Source organism: Ornithorhynchus anatinus, chromosome 1, assembly GCF_004115215.2.
Source record: "Ornithorhynchus anatinus isolate Pmale09 chromosome 1, mOrnAna1.pri.v4, whole genome shotgun sequence".
Classification (NCBI taxonomy): domain Eukaryota; kingdom Metazoa; phylum Chordata; class Mammalia; order Monotremata; family Ornithorhynchidae; genus Ornithorhynchus; species Ornithorhynchus anatinus.
The window spans coordinates 55,966,948-55,985,215 of record NC_041728.1 but is presented as its reverse complement, the minus strand read 5'-3'; the positions used below and the strand labels follow the sequence as shown (position 1 = coordinate 55,985,215).

At 47.8% G+C, this 18,268-nt stretch overlaps 1 long non-coding RNA gene across 1 annotated transcript in view; it reads right to left on the bottom strand.

Moving 5' to 3' along the window:
• Nucleotides 1-1,422: 1,422 nt before the first annotated feature.
• Nucleotides 1,423-18,268, bottom strand: part of LOC114813243 — a 36,895-nt gene continuing 20,049 nt past the window's right edge. Inside the window, exons 2-3 of the long non-coding RNA XR_003760925.2 lie at nucleotides 4,912-5,021; nucleotides 1,423-3,670 (exon numbers count right to left, since the gene is read on the bottom strand). This is a non-coding gene — a long non-coding RNA (uncharacterized LOC114813243). The remainder of the gene's footprint in view (nucleotides 3,671-4,911; nucleotides 5,022-18,268) is intronic.

The following is an 18,268-nucleotide window of genomic DNA, read 5'->3' as shown; positions in this document are numbered from 1 at the left end:
TTAAATGAAGTGCTGTGGGGCTGAGAGTGGAGAGAATATTAAGAACTTAAAGGACAGCGATACCAAGGGAATAGGCAACCCAGCAAGTAGGACAAATAGAGGAAATAAGGGCTTAGTCAAGGAAGGCCTCTTGGAGGAGGTAGGATTTTAGGAGGGCTTTGAAGTTGGAGAGAATAGTGGTCTGTTGGATATGAAGGAGGAGGGACTTCCAGGCCCGAGGGCGGATGTGGGCGAGGGGTGGGGAGTGAGATAGATGAAACTGAAACTGCGGTACAGTGAGTAGGCTGGCATTAGGCGAGTGAAGCTCACAGACTGAGTTGTAGTAGATAAGTGAGGTAAGATAGGAATGGCAAGAGTTGACTGAATTGAATATACATTCAGTCGAACGATTTTTGATTCTCATTACTCATTTGGAAATACATTTCTGTCTCCCTCATTAGACTGTAAGCTTCTTGTGAGCCAGAAATATGCCCATTGCTTCCGTTGCACTTTCAATCAACGGTATCTATTGAGTATTTACCGTGTGCAGAGCACTGCACGAAGCGCTCGGGGGAGCACGATGCAATGGAGTTGGTAGTCACATTCCCTGTCCATAAGGAGCTTACAGTCTATCAAGAATACCATGTCTAACAAATATTTAGTACAGTGTGTTGCACCTTACCTACCATTAGTGCTCCTGAAGTGTGGTCCTCATGCCAGCCACCAAAGAGGCAACAGAGAATGTCTGAGAGAAAGCAGCAGCGTTCACATCTCTGTGCCACGGCTGCTAAGAAAGGGCTCAGGACCAGGGTAATGATTCTATGATCTTACCCCAAGAGCAGGGGTCCAGAAAGAAGAGGACAGTGACAACCAACAGAGGTGAACTGCTGACTCGATAATCCCGTAGATTCCTGGTTAGATTTCAAAGGAAACAAAGCAAGGATCACGTGCCTTTCCCTTATGCCTAAGGTTGAAGGATAAATCCTGGCCGTATCCCCTTCTGTCTCCCGAATGACAGGCCTGGTGTTGTGTGGTGTAGTCCCTTGGTATTCACTGCCACCGAGTTACTGCAGAAATTAAATGGATAGGCCATAGCTGAAAATGCCGTTGGAAAGGATGTCCCCATTTGACTTAGCTGTGATTGAGTCGGGCAGCTTTATTTTCATGCTGAGGGTGAGGCTGCTTCTGGGGTCTCTAAAATAATATTCCGGGAAGCTCTACGGGAGATGGGAAAGGCATTTTCTTTCAGGAAGTTTCAATTCGTTTACGTGAAAAGTTACTGAGATTTCGGTGCTCCAAATACCACAGTCCTTGCCTGAAAGGGTTCAGATGGGTCTGTTAACAAGAAAATCCACATTGAGCTGAGAACTACCGCTGGGGCTGAAAAATCTTTCCTAAATCTGAAATAGAAGGTGGGAAAAAAAATGGGACAGGAAAAGCTGATTCTTTTAAATCCACCTTTATTTTTGACTTAGTTCAGGTCACTGTTCAGGATTTCACACACTTTCCATACGAAAACCAGGTCCCCTGGAATTCCCCCGACTCTCAGCGTCCAGTCCCGTGGCTAATCCACCTTGGTCAGTACCTCCCACCACACTTCTCCAGGCCAGTTTATTTTCCTGGGGTTGGTTCTGCCAGATTTCTGGGCTCGTGGAATCTTTCGGGCCACGGACTGGGGTTGGGGAAACCTAATGGCCCTTTCCAAGAGCCCAGCTCCATTTCAGAAATGGTCCAGGTTGACTCGACTAACTGTAATCGATTGCACCCCAGCCTGCCAGAACGTAGGGCACTTCTTGGACGGTTATCAGCGGCTTGGCCAACGGGATAATTGGGCAAGTTCCCAAGGGACGAAGTAGGCCCTTTAGCCGTCACCAAATCAAATGGTGGTCCAGGAGCCCGAGCTAGTGAGGGTCTGACCTGATAGATTTAAGATGGGGCTTATTCGGTCAAACCCTGAATCCTCAACTCATCATTCCGTCTGCCACCCCGAGCCTAGTTGCTGCCCTTGATTAGTCATTACTCTGCCTTGGTTCTTTGACATACCTCTTCCCTTTACATTAGAATTGGATTAGCTGATTGTCAGAGTCACCAAAGAGAAGCAACAGTCTTCAGGGGGGCAGTGTGGCCAGGATGGGAGGATCAGGGCCCTGGTCCCAACTCTGGCACCAGGCCACTGTGGGACCTTGGGTAAATCACTTCATCTTTCGGAGCCTTGGTTTCCTCTTTTGTAAAATGGGTGTAAAATCCCTACTTTCCCTCCCTTGCAGACTGAGTCCCGTGATCTGTAATCAAATCAATGGTATTTATTAAGAGCCTACTGTCTTCTATCTACCCTCGATCTTGGCATTTGGTAAGTACTTAATAAATACCATCACTAACCACCGACAGTCTTAGAAGTCTGAATATTTTGTGTCTCTAAAGAGTTTAACAGACGCTTGATGGAGGCAATTATCACACCAAGCCACGATTTCCCAGCGGTCATCAAATACCACCTATTGTCCATCCTGTAGCCATCCTTTCCGTACAATTCTGGGTAAAGACTCCCTATCACTCGATCGATCGATGGTATTTATTGAGCATTTACCGTGCGCAGAGCACACCGCACTGAGTGTTGGGAAAGGTCGGTACAAGAGATTGGTAGTCCCTGCATTGAAGGCCGGCTTGGTCGAGCCCGCGGTATTTTGATAAATCTGTTGTTTCAGCGATCAGCTTCCCAATGTAACCTCCTCCTCACACCAGGCACCTTGGGAGCCGGAGGGTGATGGTTTGAAAAAGTGGACTTCGAACCCAGGACTTCAGAGATGAGGAGGGAAATCGGTAGAATTATGACTGCAGAACAGAGAAACATTTGTAGTTGAGAGAGACTACGTAAAACCCAGCCAACCTATCTGGATCCAGGAGTGCATCCCCAAATATTTGGTTCATGCTAAAAAATATAGCACATTTATTAAAAATATAGATTTACAAACATTGGTAGGAACAGATACAAGTGCCAAGCCAATGAAGACACAATCAGGTTATTTCCCCAAGACTGGATTTTGAGACATCCGCGATAAAATGGGATCAAGTCCCCCCATGTCCGTCTCCTAAGTGGTTGTCAATTCCAGACTGAAGGTGAAAGGGGGGGTTCTAGCACACTTTTCAACTTGCCCACATTTTGTGCTGTGGAGTTAATGGGGCCCTTGGAGAATATCGCAATCTGCTAGCATTTCTATACACAAGCCTATTGGATCCAAGGTTGACCTGACCGGCGAGGTTTCCTCGGTTGCCCTGAACCCACCTTCTCCCCCAGGAAAGTTCAGTTTATGGCCGTGCGGGTCAGAATGCATTGTGCTTTAGAGTCTGCCGCTTGCAGGCAGGCGTTATATGATGGCGTTCCCATTGCACTGAGGTGGTTCAGTGGAGCCGACGGCCAACGGGTAAAATGTTTGCTTGCCCCTTAGCAGCCAATCCTCTGCGCTGGAAAAGCTTGAAAACCTCACCGGGAGGCTTCCTCCACTGCAGTTCATAAAGTCGTGTAAATGTAGACGAAAATGATGACGATCAGGTTCAGAATTGTCCCTATGATCCCCAACATGGCAAGGACAGTTTCCTCCTTGCTTTCCTTTTCATGGTTGCCTTTCTCTTCTTCATTTCCACTTGTGATGACCATCTTGGTTGCAAATGTCTTTATCCTCCTCCTCAGGCTAACCTATAATTACAAAGAGGCACCAGAGGAGATTATTTTTTTGCGAGCGCTAATCATTCCCAGCCATTGACTGTGGGGTAGCAAGTGGGAGAGATAAATAATCCAATATTGATCCAACCTAGGGAAACCACTTTCCTGACTGGAGAACAATAGTGGGGAATGATTATCAATTGCAATGGAGACTGTGCCGGTATCCCATAAATAATTCAGTTAAAGCTCAGCCAGACACCTCTCGGGTTAAAGTTGATTTTTCCTCCATTTTGTGTAAAATGAGAAACGTGCTGGCTGAAGGGTTCTGGAGTCCTTTCCACTTTTACCCTCCAGCCCAAATCCTGAGAAACTTCTACCAGCATGATGTAGTGGATAGAGCATGGGCCTGGGAGTCAAGGATTCTAATCCCGGCTCTGCCACGTGTTTGCTGTGTGCCTTTGAGCAAGTCACTTCACTTCTCTGTGCTTCAGTTACCTCACCTGTAAAATGGGGATTGAGACTGTGAGCCCCATGTGGGACAGGGACTGCATCTAACCTGATCTGTTTGTATTCACCCCAGAGCTTAGTAAGTGCCTGGCACATACTGGCGCTTAACAAGTACCACAATCATTATTATTCTGCCCTGGCAACCACAGAAATGTGTGCACTCACCCAACCCTCCTTCTTGTTGCCCTGGATCTCTTACAGAAATATTTGGGGAAGACTGAGTTTCTCACATACTCACTGTGCTGCTTCAGCTTCTTCTGGTCTGCCAGGCCTAAAAACGTTTCATTTTGCTTAAAACCCATCGCAGGTGGGCGTATAAAGGAGGATGAAGAAGGGACCAATCTGTTTTTCACCTACTTCGCTGGCTCGGAGGGAATTCAAAATTCTCAGTTTCTGGCTAGTCTCTAAGCTCCTGGTGGACAGGGGACATGCCTACCAATTCTGTTGTACTGTACTCTCCCAAACCCTTAATATAGTCCTCTGTCCACAGTAAATATTTAGTGAATGCTATTGATTGATTCTCAATAACTGTGATGGATTGATTCTGCCAAAATAGAGATATTACAAGCTAACTGGCTTTAAAAAAAATCTCTAGCAGTTTGAGCTGTCTTATTCCAGCATGGCAAAATAGTCACAGCTATGCTGCTAACGTATCTGCTATTTCTGCTGTATTATACTCTCCCAGGTGCTTAATACAGTGCTCTACACATTGTAAGTGCTCATTAATACCATTCATTAATTAATTGATATTCACCTGGATTACTTACCATGGGTAACTGCTTTAAAATCCATTTTGTAGGTGGCTCTGGATGTTCTGATTTCACTCAACGTGGAAAATAGCCCTCGGCAATTGTCAATTATGGAGGCTGATGTCAGTCTAAGTAGAAGCGATTAATCAGTCAGTCAACCAACAGTACTTGCTGAGAGCTTATTATGTGCAGGACACTGTACTAAGCACTTGGGAGGATACACTATAACAGAATCGACAGACACGTTGCCCCTGCCCACAGGGGAACTTACAGTCTACAGTACTGCGATTAGTAAGTACTCTGCTTAGGGAACCAGAGTGGCCTAGTGGAAAGAACCCAGGCCAGAGAAGTCAGAGGACCCAGGTTCTAATCCAGGCTCTGCCACGTACTTACTGTGTGACCTTGGGCAAATCACTTAACTTCCCTGTGCCTCAGTACCCTCATCTGCAAAATGTGGATTCAATACCTGTTCTTCCTCCTACTTACACAGTGAGCCCCACGTGGGACCTGATTATCTTGTATCTACCCCACAGCTTGGTACAGTGCCTGGCACATAGCAAGTACTTAATAAAATTCCATTATTATTATTACAAGCAAAGAAATATCACAGTCAGAATTTTTATTTCATACAGCCTCTGGTTTTCAGATTCATATTCTTCCCCTGAGGTCAACATGATATAACTCTGAATTAGAAAGATGTGGTGGAGAATAATGAAACCTGAATCTTCTTTTTCTTCATGAAGATTCTTAGCAGTAAACAGAGATCGGTTCCGTCTTTTAAAAAGAAAGATCTTCGAGTGGCCACTGGTGTTTATTAAGTCTCTCCACATAGGAGAGACCGTTACAATTACACGGGAATTGTGGTTCAGTTATCTCCAAACAAGGTGAAACATGCCACTCCTTAGAGAACAGTGTTCTAGATTCCTTGGAATGACAAAATAAAGAATTCTAGATTACTGGGAAAGAAAAGATAAAGAATAATCGAACCAAGGCTCACCGGTGCTGAAGCCCCCACCTTCCCTCATTTAGACCAGTGAGACAAGTGGGTTGGTGTAATGATAATAATACTAATAAAAATGGTGTTTGTTAAGCACATACTACGTGTCAAGTACTGTTCTAAGCACTGGGATAGATACAAGGTAATGAGGTTGGGCACAGTCCCTGTCCCACGTGGGGCTCAGTCTTAATCCCCATTTTACAGATGAAGTAACTGAGGTCCAGAGACGCGAAGTGACTTGCCCGAGGTCACACGGCAGACAAGTGACAGCGCTGGGATTAGGACCCAGGTCCTTCCGACTCCCAGGCCCAGGCTCTATCCACTAGGCCACGCTGCTTCCCGACAATGGTATTTCAAGTGCTTACTATGTGCCGAGCACTTGTTCTAAAGACTGGGGTAGATACCGGGTGGTGAGGTTGGACACAGTCCCTGTCTCACATGGGTCTCACAGTCTTAATCCCCATTTTACAGAAGAGGTAACTGAAGCACAGAGAAGTGAAGTGTCTCGCCCAAGGTCGCACAGCCGACAAGTGGCAGAGCTGGGATCAGAAGCCATGACCTTCTGACTCCCAGGCCCTTGCTCTATCCACAACATGGTGCTTCCCATGTGGGCTCTGGAGAGTCTATGGGTCAGAAAAATGTACAAAATAATCAAGAGCTGTTTACTCTGCGTACAGAGCACTGAACGAAGTGATTGGGAAAGTCCAAGGTGGTAGTTAGACACAATCCTTGCCCTCGAGGAGCTTGAACTCTAATGTCGGGGTGGGGGGCAGCACAGACTTTAAAATAAGTTGGAGGTGGGGAGAAGCAACAGAGCTTGTAGATATTCATTCAGTAGTATTTATTGAGCGCTTACTATGTGCAGACCACTGTACTAAGCGCTTGGAATGGACAAATCGGTAACGGATGTACATAAGTGTTAAGTGGAAGAGGAGGGGAGTAGCCAACAATTTGGATGACAGAAGTGCAGAACTGGCAGGAATAGGAGAGAATAGGGAGATGAGAAGTTAGGCAGGAAAGGCCTCTTTTATTTTAATTTGTTAAGCGCTTACTATGTGCCAGGCACCGTACTGAGCACTGGGGTAGATACAAGCTATTCAGATTGGACATACTCCATGTCTCACATTGGGCTCCCAGTCAAGGAGCAGCTTGGCCTAGTGGATAGAGCATGGGCCTCGGAGCCAGAAGGAGCTGGGTTCTAATACCGGCTCCACAACCCGTCTCCTGTATGACGTTGGACAAGTCACTTAACTTCTCTGTGCCTCACTTACCTCATCTGTAAAACAGGGATTAAAACTGTGACCCCCCCCCCATCTGGGACATAATTAGCTTGTACTAACCCAGCTCTCAGCACAGTGCCTGGCACATAATAGTAATAATTGTGGCACTGAAGTGCTTACTATGTGCCAAGCACTGTACTAAGCACTGAGGTGCATACAAGCACATAGGGTTGGACACAGTACCTGTCCCACATGGGGCTCGCAGTCTCAATCCCCATTTAACAGATCAGATAACTGAGCCACAGAGAAGTGAAATGACTCGTCCAAGTTCACAGAGCCAACAAGTGGTCGAGTCAGGATTAGAACCCAGATCCTCTGGCTCCCAGGTCCAAGCTGTTTCCATTAGGCATCTCTGCTTCTTCAAGTTGCTGCCTTAATAATAATGTTGGTATTTGTTAAGTGCTTATTATGTGCAGAGCACTATTCTAAGCGCTGGGGTAGACACAGGGGAATCAGGTTGTCCCACGTGGGGCTCACAGTCTTCATCCCCATTTTACAGATGAGGGAACTGAGGCACAGAGAAGTGAAGTGACTGGCCCACAGTCACACAGCTGACAAGGGGCCGAGCCGGGATTCGAACCCATGACCTCTGACTCTAAAACTCATGCTCTTTCCACTGAGCCACGCTGCTTCTCGCAGCTTCTCCACGCTGTTGCCTTATGGAGGAGATGTGATTTCAGAATAATAATAATAATAATGTTGGTATTTGTTAAGCGCTTACTATGTGCCGAGCACTGTTCTAAGCGCTGGGGTAGACATAGGGGAATCAGGTTGTCCCACGTGGGGCTCACAGTCTTGATCCCCATTTTACAGATGAGGGAACTGAGGCACAGAGAAGTTAAGTGACTTGCCCACAGTCACACAGCCGACAAGTGGCAGAGCTGGGATTCGAACTCGTGAGCCCTGACTCCAAAGCCCGTGCTCTTTCCACTGAGCCACGCTGCTTCTCCTACTGGACGCTGCTTTGACGTCCAGAAGGACGTCAAAGATGTAGCGAGACGTGGTCTTCTGGATGTGAAGGGAGAGGGAATTCCAGGCAGTTTGGAGGACAGAGGACGTGAGCAAGAGGTCAGGTTTGGGGCAAGAGGGACAAAAATGCGGCAACGGCAATTAAATTGTCTGTGGAAGAATGAAGTGTGCGAGCTGGGGTGCAGCGGGAAAGGAGTAAGGAGAAATAGAGGTGAAAGAGCAGATTGACCATATTTTGAAATGAGTAACGGGCGGTCCAGTGTTTCTTTACAGCCATGTGAAGTAGAAGTCACGAAAGGATTGGGAACCAAGAAATAACAACGAAATCAGGTCGGGAGGGGTCAAGGTTAGTTGGGTTAGGGCTGGGTTTGGATTCTTATTTGGATAAGAGAAGCAGCGTGGCTCAGTGGAAAGAGCACGGGCTTTGGAGTCAGAGGTCATGGGTTCAAATCCCGGCTCGGCCACTTGCCAGCTGTGTGACTGTGGGCGGGTCACTTCACTTCTCGGTGCCTCAGTTACCTCATCTGTAAAATGGGGATGAAGACTGGGAGCCCCACGGGGGACAACCTGATTCCCCTGTGTCTACCCCAGCGCTTAGAACAGTGCTCGGCACATAGTAAGCGCTTAACAGATACCAACGTTATTATTATTATTCTATAATCTTAGCAGTTGGATATTTAGGAAGGTGTTCACTCTTTCAAGGACATAAACGCCAGTAAATACCAAGCCCTTAACCTCGGAATCCTATTGCCCCAAGAAGCATGGAATGCAGGAAGTTTCAAAACCCCGGGCTGCTGGCTCCCAGAGGACTTGAATTCAATTGCTTAGGAAGAACAGTCGACTTCCAAGTCGAATCACTCAACCAATCAATCAGTTTTAGGTATTGAGTGCTTATTGTGTGCAGAGCTCTGTACTAAGCGCTCAGGAGAGTAGAGCCCAACAACAAAATTGACATATTCCTAATTGTGTGCTAGCCTCGATTCTGAAGCAAGCACTGCTCTACATATCTAGAGGTAGGATATTTCTGATACAAGGGTGGGACATTCTTTGATCCGTACCCTGGGATTACTGGAACGAGTTGCTGTTAAAGAATGCCAATGACATCAGAGCGCATAGCGTGATGAGCCAACACATTGTTGCCAGTAAAGACAAGTTGTGTTTGGGAAAATGCTCAACAGCTTTTAATGAAATTGACCCAAATCACTGGATGGGAATCTAGCTATTTATACTTCCGTCTTTGGCTCCAAACGTTTTCCTGGGGGAAACCTCCCAAATGTCTTCCCTTACTCAATTCGATTTTTCAATTTAAACGTATTTATTGAGCGCTTACTGTGTGCAGAGAGTACAGTGCTCTGCACATAGTAAGCGCTCAATAAATACTATTGAATGAGCCCTGTACTAAGCACCTGGGAAAGTACAGTGCAGTTGTAGACAGAGACGACGACTTTACAGTCTAGAAAAATTGGCCATACCCTTAATAATCTCTCTAGTTTTGAGCGTTCGTTCATTCAGTAGTATTTATTGAACGCTTACTATGTGCAGAGCACTGTACTAAGCGCTTGGGATGGACAAATCGGTAACAGATAGAGACAGTCCCTGCCCTTTGAAGAAGGCCTTACGGTCTAATCGGGGGAGACGGACGGACGAGAACAATGGCAATAAATAGAATCAAGGGGATGAACATCTCATTAAAACAACAGCAAATAAATAGAATCAAGGCGATGCCAAAAAGGAAAACGTATCATCATCGTCATTATCATTGTCTTTCCTAAGCACTTTCTATGTATCAACCACTATTCTAAGAGCTGGGGTAGATACAAGGTCAAAGGGTTGGACACAATCTCTGTCCCACTTGGGGCTCACAGTCTAAGCAGGAAGCAGATCAGGTATTGAATCCCCATTTTACAGTTGAGGAAACTGATGCACAGAGAAGCAAAGTCTCACAGCCGGCAGTTGGTAGAAGTGGGATTTGAACCCAGTCTCCTGGTTCCCAATCCTGTGCTCTTACCACTGGAGACATACACACATAGACAAACACACACACACACACACATATTTATGCCCGTACATCCTCCTAGGAGCCCGCTGTGGGGAGGGAATGTCTCTCTTTTTTGCTGTATTGTACCTTCCAAGCGCTCAGTACAGTGCTCTGCACACAGTAAGCGCTCAATAAATACGATTGAATGAATGAATGAATGAAAATAGCCGGCCGCAGCTCCACCACACCCTCCTCATTACCGCAAGAGCCAACTGAGAACTTTAAAATATCTTCCTCCCTAAATCCATGTCCCAGTACCTTGTAGAATTTGTTCCATTGCAACTCAGAGGACCTGAGTTCTAATCCCAGCTGAGCCACTTGTCTGCTGCGTGACCTTCGGCAAGTCACCACCGCTCAGTACCTCAGTTACCAGATCGGTAAAGTGGGAGTTTAGACTGTGAACCTCATGTGCGACACGGACTGCATCCAACCAGATTAACTTGTATCTACACGGGTTCTTAAATCAGTGCCTGGCACATAGTAGGTGCTTAACAAATACCATTACAAACAAAACAAACAAAAGAAACCTTTAGCATTGGATGGGACTGAAAAAAAGGAAGTCAAATCCGTGACCTCCGCGCTGGCATTGATCACATCAGCTGCCTTAGGAATCTTGTATCGATCTATTTTGTATCCCCTGAATGAAATGCCGACTTTGGTTTCGTATCATTTGAATCCGTGCTCTTATTCTTTCATCTCTTGCATGTTTGGCAATTTAAGCCAGTCTCCCCCTTTAGACTGGACGCTCTTTAAAGGTAGGGTGTCTCACTTCTTCACCTCTTGCATGTTTTTAAGTGCTTGGCCTGGTGCTCAGTAACTATCGTCGTTGATGAAACAGCAGAGTTTTAAATGGTGGGGGGGGGGGGGGGAAATATGGAACTCGGACATGGCCAAAGCTTTGCATTGGTCAGGTTTAACCTGCGGATCAACTTAAGATGGGATATGACTTACCGATTTCATTCTCATTCACTGTTTTCTTTGCTTTTCATCCTTATTCTCCTACACCCTTCCTGGAGAGGGTTAGACTTCTGCGTTTAGGTATGGAAAACAACGAGCATCCCCTGACGCTAATTCGCCTAACTCACAATCGGTTAACAATCTGCCAATTGCTAAGATACGGACTGTCTTGCTCTACCTAAGGCTCTTATAGATCAATTCTGAATGAGTCAAAAAACTGTCAAAGGTGGGACCTTTTTGTTTGAGTGCTTACTGTGTGCTAAGCACTGTCCTAATCACTTAGGAGAGTACAGTGTAGACACGTGCACTGTCCAGAAGGAATATTCTAGAGGGGGAGACAGACATTAATATAAATAAATGAATTACAGATATGTACCTGAATGCTATGGGATTGAGGGTAGGGTGAATATCAGCATTTAAAGGGTTCAGATCTAAGTGCATAGGGAGAAGGAGTAAGGGAAAAGAGGGCTTAATCGGGGAAGTCTTCTTGGAGGAGAAATCATCTTCAATAAGCCTTGAAGGTGGGGAGAGTGGTTGTCTGTTACGTATGAGAAGAAGGGGTTTTCAGGCCAGAGGCAGGATGTGGGCAAGGGGTGGGCAGTGAGATAAATGAAATCGAGCTACGGTGTTTAGGTAATAGCATCCCCTTAGATTTCTAGAGGATTTTTCCCCTCAAGATTTCCCAGTGCTTCAAACGTACGCTCTTGGTGGCTCAAAGGTTTCCTACCGAAACATTCTGCTGCACTGCTTCGTAGCTGGGAATGGGATGGTATTTAGCGGTGCCCGAGGAACCAGCAGGATGGCAGGGAAGATACAGGAGGGACCGTAGGGTCTCCGGCAGCAAATGACTAATAGGCAGGGAGGGCACTAGTCAAACCAGCGTGGCTCAGTGGAAAGAGCTTTGGAGTCGGGGGTCATGAGTTCGAATCCCAGCTCTGCCGCTTGTCAGCTGGGTGACTGTGGGCGAGTCACTTCACTTCTCTGGGCCTCAGGGACCTCATCTGGAAAATGGGGATGAAGACTGTGAGCCCCACGTGGGACAACCTGATCCCCCTGTGTCTACCCCAGCGCTTAGAGCGGTGCCCTGCACATAGTAAGCGCTTAACACACGCCAACATTATTAAACCGGAAGCCTGCGAGGTGAAAGATTCTCAAGTCGAGGTATCCCTGTCCCCCAGCTCATCGTTTCCATTGTTAATCAGTCAGTGGCATTTACTGAACACTTACTGCGGGGCAGAGCACTGTGCTACACACTTGGGAGAGTTGGCAGACACGTTCCCTGCTGCCAGGCATGGTTTGATGGAAAAGAAACAAGGGTCTAGCAGTAAGGACCCCTGCATTCTAGTTCCATTTCTGCCGCCGGTCTACTTGGGTGTTCTCAGACCACTTCCTGGCCTTTACTTTCCTCCTTTATAAAATGGGGATAACAAATTGTACTTCATCACCATCATAAGTGCAGTGCCTGGCCTAGTGGAAAGAGCAGGGGCCTGGGAGTCAGAGGACCTGGGTTCTAACCTAGCCTCCGCCGCTTGTCTGCTGTGTGACCTTGGGCAAGTCACTTCTCTGTGCTTCAGTTGCCTCATCTGTAAAATGGGGATTAAGAGAGTAAGCCCCATGTGGGTGGGTAATGGTCTGTGCCCCATCTATCTCCCCCCTAGATTGTAAGTTCCTCTTGGGCAGGAAACGTGTCCTCCAACTCAGTTACAGCGTATCCTCCCAAGCACTTAGCAGTTTTCCACACAAAGCGCTCAATAAATATAGTGGATTGATTGATAAGTGCCAAGCACTGTAGTAAGCACTCGGGTACACACGGTTTAGCAGAAAGAGCCCGGGCCTGGGAGTCAGAGGACATGGGTTCTAATCCTGTGTCTGCCGCTTGTCTACTTTGTGACTTTGGGCAAGCCACTTCACGTCTCTGTGCCTCAGTTCCCTCACCTGTAACATGGGGATTAAGACTGTGAGCCCCACTGAGACAACCTGACTACCTTGTATCTACCCTAGTGCTTAGAACAGTGCTTGGCACATGGTAAGTGACAAGTGCTTAATTATTATCATTTTTATTATTATACAAGTAGTATGGTGTAGTGGAGAGAGCACTAATCCCGGCTCCGTTCCTTATCTGCTGTGTGACCTTGATCACTTCTCTATGCCTCAGTTATCTCATCTGTAAAATGGGGATTGCAACCAGCGAGCCCCACATGGGGCAGGGACTGTGTCCCACCTGATTTGCTTGTATCTACTTTATTGCTTCGAACAGTGCCCGTCATATAGTAAGCCGTAATTATTATTATTACAAGATAATCTGGTCCCCCATGGGGCTCACAGCCTAAGTAGGAGGGGTAACAGGTATTGAACCCCCATTTTTCAGGTGAGGGAACTGAGGCACAAAGAAGTTAAGCAAATTGCCCAAGGTCACACTACAGGTAAGGGACAGAGCCAGGATTAGAACCCAGGCCCTCTGACTCCCAGATCCATGTTCTTTCTACTAGGCCACACCGCTTCTCATCCCTTACCTCCCAGGGATGTCCATTCATTCATTCAGTCGTATTTATTGAGCACTTACCGTGTGCTAAGCACAGTACTAAGCGCTTGGGAGAGTGCACAACGAGCTTACAGTCTAGAGGTGGGGAGACAGGCATCATTACAGATAAATAAATTACAGATATGTACGTAAGTTGTGAAGACAAAATGAGACAGGTAATGTAAAAGCACTTTGGAAAACCAAAAGTGGTAGATGAATTCAGGATGCCTCATGATCGTCGTCAGCAAAAAATCCTACCAGTGATAATAATAATAATGTTGGTATTTGTTAAGCGCTCACTATGTGCAGAGCTCTGTTCTAAGCGCTGAGGGAGATACAGGGTCATCAGTTGGTCCCACGTGAGGCTCACGGTCTTCATCCCCATTTTCCAGATGAGGTCCCTGAGGCACAGAGAAGTTAAGTGACTTGCCCACAGTCACGCAGCAAAGTCCCCTTCAAGATCCACCGGCAACCAAATCGGATACTGTTACTATTGTCAAAGCCAGACGGCATTTGAGGAGGGCTTTTCAATATTCCTTTAGTTTTGCTGTGGGTAGGCACAAGCTGCATCAGTGTTTGTGATGAGAGGCTGTAGATTTGCTGCAAAAATCTTTGTATAGAGAACGACTTTTAATAATAATAATGTTGGTGTTTGTTAAGCGCTTCCTATGTGCAGAGCACTGTTCTAAGCACTGGGGTAGATACAGGGTCATCACGTTAGCCCACACGAGGCTCACAGATAATCCCCATTTTACCGAGGAGGTAACTGAGGCACCGAGAAGTTAAGTGACTTGCCCACAGTCACACGGGAAGTCCCGGGAATGAATCTGGTCTTCGACACGTCCAGTAGAACGTGCATAGAGGAAATGAATTTCTCATAGAATTTCACGTACCGACAAAGCATTTCGAACCCCTAAGGGAAATAACATGGGACTGAAAACAATCGCGTGAAGGGAAATCCCTCTTTGAATTATTCTCTTGCTCGACTAACCCAGAATTTTCCGTTAGAAGTGTTCCCTGTCTATAAGAACCACTTACAATAGAGGCATTGGCAGCTATTATGCAACGTAATGGATATCTTGGAGTTGAAAGCGAGTTTTTTCTCAGAACAGGACTGAATCCTTCAATTCCAGGCGAAACTCATTTTTCAAAGCAATGCCAGGCTTGGGGCTGAAGCTTACCTATGGGCCTGTTAAATGAGACGACAAATACAGGGTATGGGTTGCTTTCTGTGAACTGATTCTTGCCAAGATGATACTTAAAGTATTGCTCCTGCCTTCCGAGAGACCTTGAAGGGGCACCAAGTGAATTAATAATAATACTTACGGTATCTGTCAAGCTCTTCCTACGTGCCAGTCACCGTGCTAAGCGCCAGGGCGGATACAAGCCAACGGAGTCGGACGCAGTCTCGATCCCCATTTTACAGATGAGGTAAAAGAGGCACAGAGAAGTGAAGTGACTTGCCCAAGGTCATACAGCAGGCAGGCGATGGAGCCGGAAGGGTGTCTTGATATGACACAAGATCGAGGGTCTTAGGCCTTGGGTTCCCGGCCCAGGAGTTCCTTAACGTGTCCTGGCCTCGACTTACCCAGCAATAAAGTGGAGATACCCATATCTGTCTGGTCTGGTCACTGTCTGGGACCACGCACTTTCAGTTTCTTGTAAGAAGAGGATGGCGTGCGAATTTATCAGTCCAGACAAGTGCTCGGTGCATAGAAATTGACTCAGTCCACAGGCAGGTCCTCATGGTTCTTTCTTCGACTTTAACGTTTCCAGAGTCAGCCCCTTCTTCTCCATTTAAATGGCCACCGTGCCGATCCAGCTACTTGTAGCGTGGCTCAGTGGAAAGAGCCCGGGCTTGGGAGTCAGAGGTCGCGCGTTCGAATCCCGACTCTGCCCCTTGTCAGCTGTGTGACTGTGGGCGAGGCACTTCACTTCTCTGGGCCTCAGTTCCCTCAGCCGGAAAATGGGGGTGAAGACTGTGAGCCTCACGTGGGACAACCTCATTCCCCTGTATCTCCCCCAGCGCTCAGAACGGTGCTCTGCGCGTAGTGAGCGCTTAACAAATACCAACATTATTATCCTGATGGGACTACTGCATCAGCATCCTCGCTGACCTCCTCGCCTCCAGTCTCTCTACTCTCCAGTCCTGATACCCCTCTACAGCCCAGATCATTTTTCTAACACATCATTCAGAGCTCTTCAGGACCGTGGCTCAGTAGAAGGAGCCCGGGCTTGGGAGTCAGAGGTCATGGGTTCGAATCCCGGCTCTGCCACTTGTCAGCTGTGGGACTTGCGGGCAGGTCACTTCACTTCTCGGTGCCTCGGTTCCCTCCTTTGCAAAATGGGGGTTAAGACTGTGAGCCCCACGTGGGCCAACCTGATGACCCTGTATCTCCCCCAGCGCTTAGAACAGTGCTCTGCACATAGGAAGCGCTTAACAAAATACCAACATTTTTGGAGAAGCAGCGTGGCTCAGTGGAAAGAGCCCGGGCTTTGGAGTCAGAGGTCATGAGTTCGAATCCCGGCTCTGCCACTTGGCAGCTGTGTGACCGTGGGCAAGTCACTTCCCTTCTCTGTGCCTCAGTTCCCTCACCTGTAAAATGGGGATGAAGACTGTGAGCCCCACGTGGGACAGCCTGATTCCCCCGCGTCTCCCCCAGCGCTTAGAACGGTGCTCGGCACATAGTAAGCGCTTAACAGATACCAACATTAGTATTATTACTAGTACTTCCAGAGGTTAACCAACCCTCTCCACATCAAGCAGAAGCTACTGGCTGCCAGCTTTAAGGCATTCATTTAGCTCTCTTTCCCCGCCGCATATCCTCGCTTCTCTTCCACCACACACTTTCTCCTCACTAGCCCACCTACCTACTCACTGTGCTTCGCTCTCACTTCTCTTGCTCAAGTCCTCCTTCCTTCTCATCAGCAGACCACCTCTCTCCCCTTCCTGAAAAGGAAGCAGCGTGGCTCAGTGGAAAGAGCCCGGGCTTCGGAGTCAGAGGTCATGGGTTCGACTCCCGGCTCTGCCGCTTGTCAGCTGTGGGACTGTGGGCAAGTCACTTCGCTTCTCTGGGCCTCAGTGACCTCCTCTGTAAAATGGGGATTAGGACCGTGAGCCTCACGTGGGACAACCTGATTACCCTGTAATAATAATAATGATGATGTTGGAATTTGGTAAGCGCTTACTAGGTGCCGAGCACTGTTCTAAGCGCTGGGGGAGATACAGGGTCATCAGGATGTCCCACGTGAGGCTCACAGTTAATCCCCGTTTTACAGATGAGGTCACGGAGGCCCAGAGAAAAAATATATAAATGTTGGTATTTGTTAAGCGCTTACTAGGTGCCGAGCACTGTTCTGGGCGCTGGGGGAGATACAGGGGAATCAGGTTGTCCCACGTGGGGCTCACACACTTTTAATCCCCGTTTTCCAGATGAGGGAACTGAGGCCCAGAGAAGCGAAGTGACTCGCCCACAGTCACCCAGCTGCCAAGTGGCAGAGCCGGGAGTCGAACTCATGACCTCCGACTCCCAAGCCCGGGCTCTTTCCACTGAGCCACGCTGCTTCTCCAGTGAAGTGACTCGCCCACAGTCACCCAGCTGACAAGTGGCAGAGCCGGGATTCGAGCCCATGATCTCTGACTCCCAAGCCCGGGCTCTTGCCACTGAGCCACGCTGCTTTCTCCGCCAGCGCTTAGAACAGTGCTCTGCACATAGTAAGCGCTTAACAAATACCAACATTATTATCTCCTCCGGGAGGCCTTCCCTGATCAATCCCTCATCTCCCACTCTAATTCCCCCGACGGGCCTTTCAGCACATCTGTGCCACCTAAAGCACTTGGATACTCACCTTTAGCACAGTGCTCCGCACCCAAAAGGCCCTTCTGGAAATACTATCGGTTACCATTTCGACTGCTAATCTGCATGTCGGCCATCTGACATCGCTGCTACCGGACCACGGGAAGAGAGCCAGGAGTCACAAGAGCAGCACGAAAGAGGAAGCAAGAGATGCGAGGGATTTGGTGTTTCCATCACCCCCAGAAAATGCTGCTGAGAGGATCTTCCATAGCGACCTCTCCCTAGAATGGAGACCTCGCAAAGGAGGGAGCCATGCCACTGCTACCAGGGGAAGACAGAGAGAAGTGCATAGGGAAGCAGCGGGGCTCAGTGGTAAGAGCCCGGGCTGGGGAGTCAGAGGTCATGGGTTCGAATCCCGGCTCTGCCACGTGTCAGCTGTGTGACTGTGGGCAAGTCACTTCACTTCTCTGGGCCTCAGTTACCCCATCTGTCAAAGGGGGATGAAGACGGTGAGCCCCACGTGGGACAACCTGATCACCCTGTGTCTAGCCCAGCGCTGAGAACAGGGCTCTGCACATAGTAAGCGCTTAACAAATACCAACGTTATCATTAGAAGTGAATACTGATGCTTGGATGATACTTAGCATCTCCGAGAAAGACCCACAAGCCCAGTCTAATCTCCCCCGATTAGACCGTGAGCCCGTCAAACGGCAGGGACCGTCTCTATCTGTTGCCGACTTGTTCATTCCGGGCGCTTAGTACAGAGCTCTGCACATAGTAAGCGCTCAATCAATACTATTGGATATTGAATGAAGA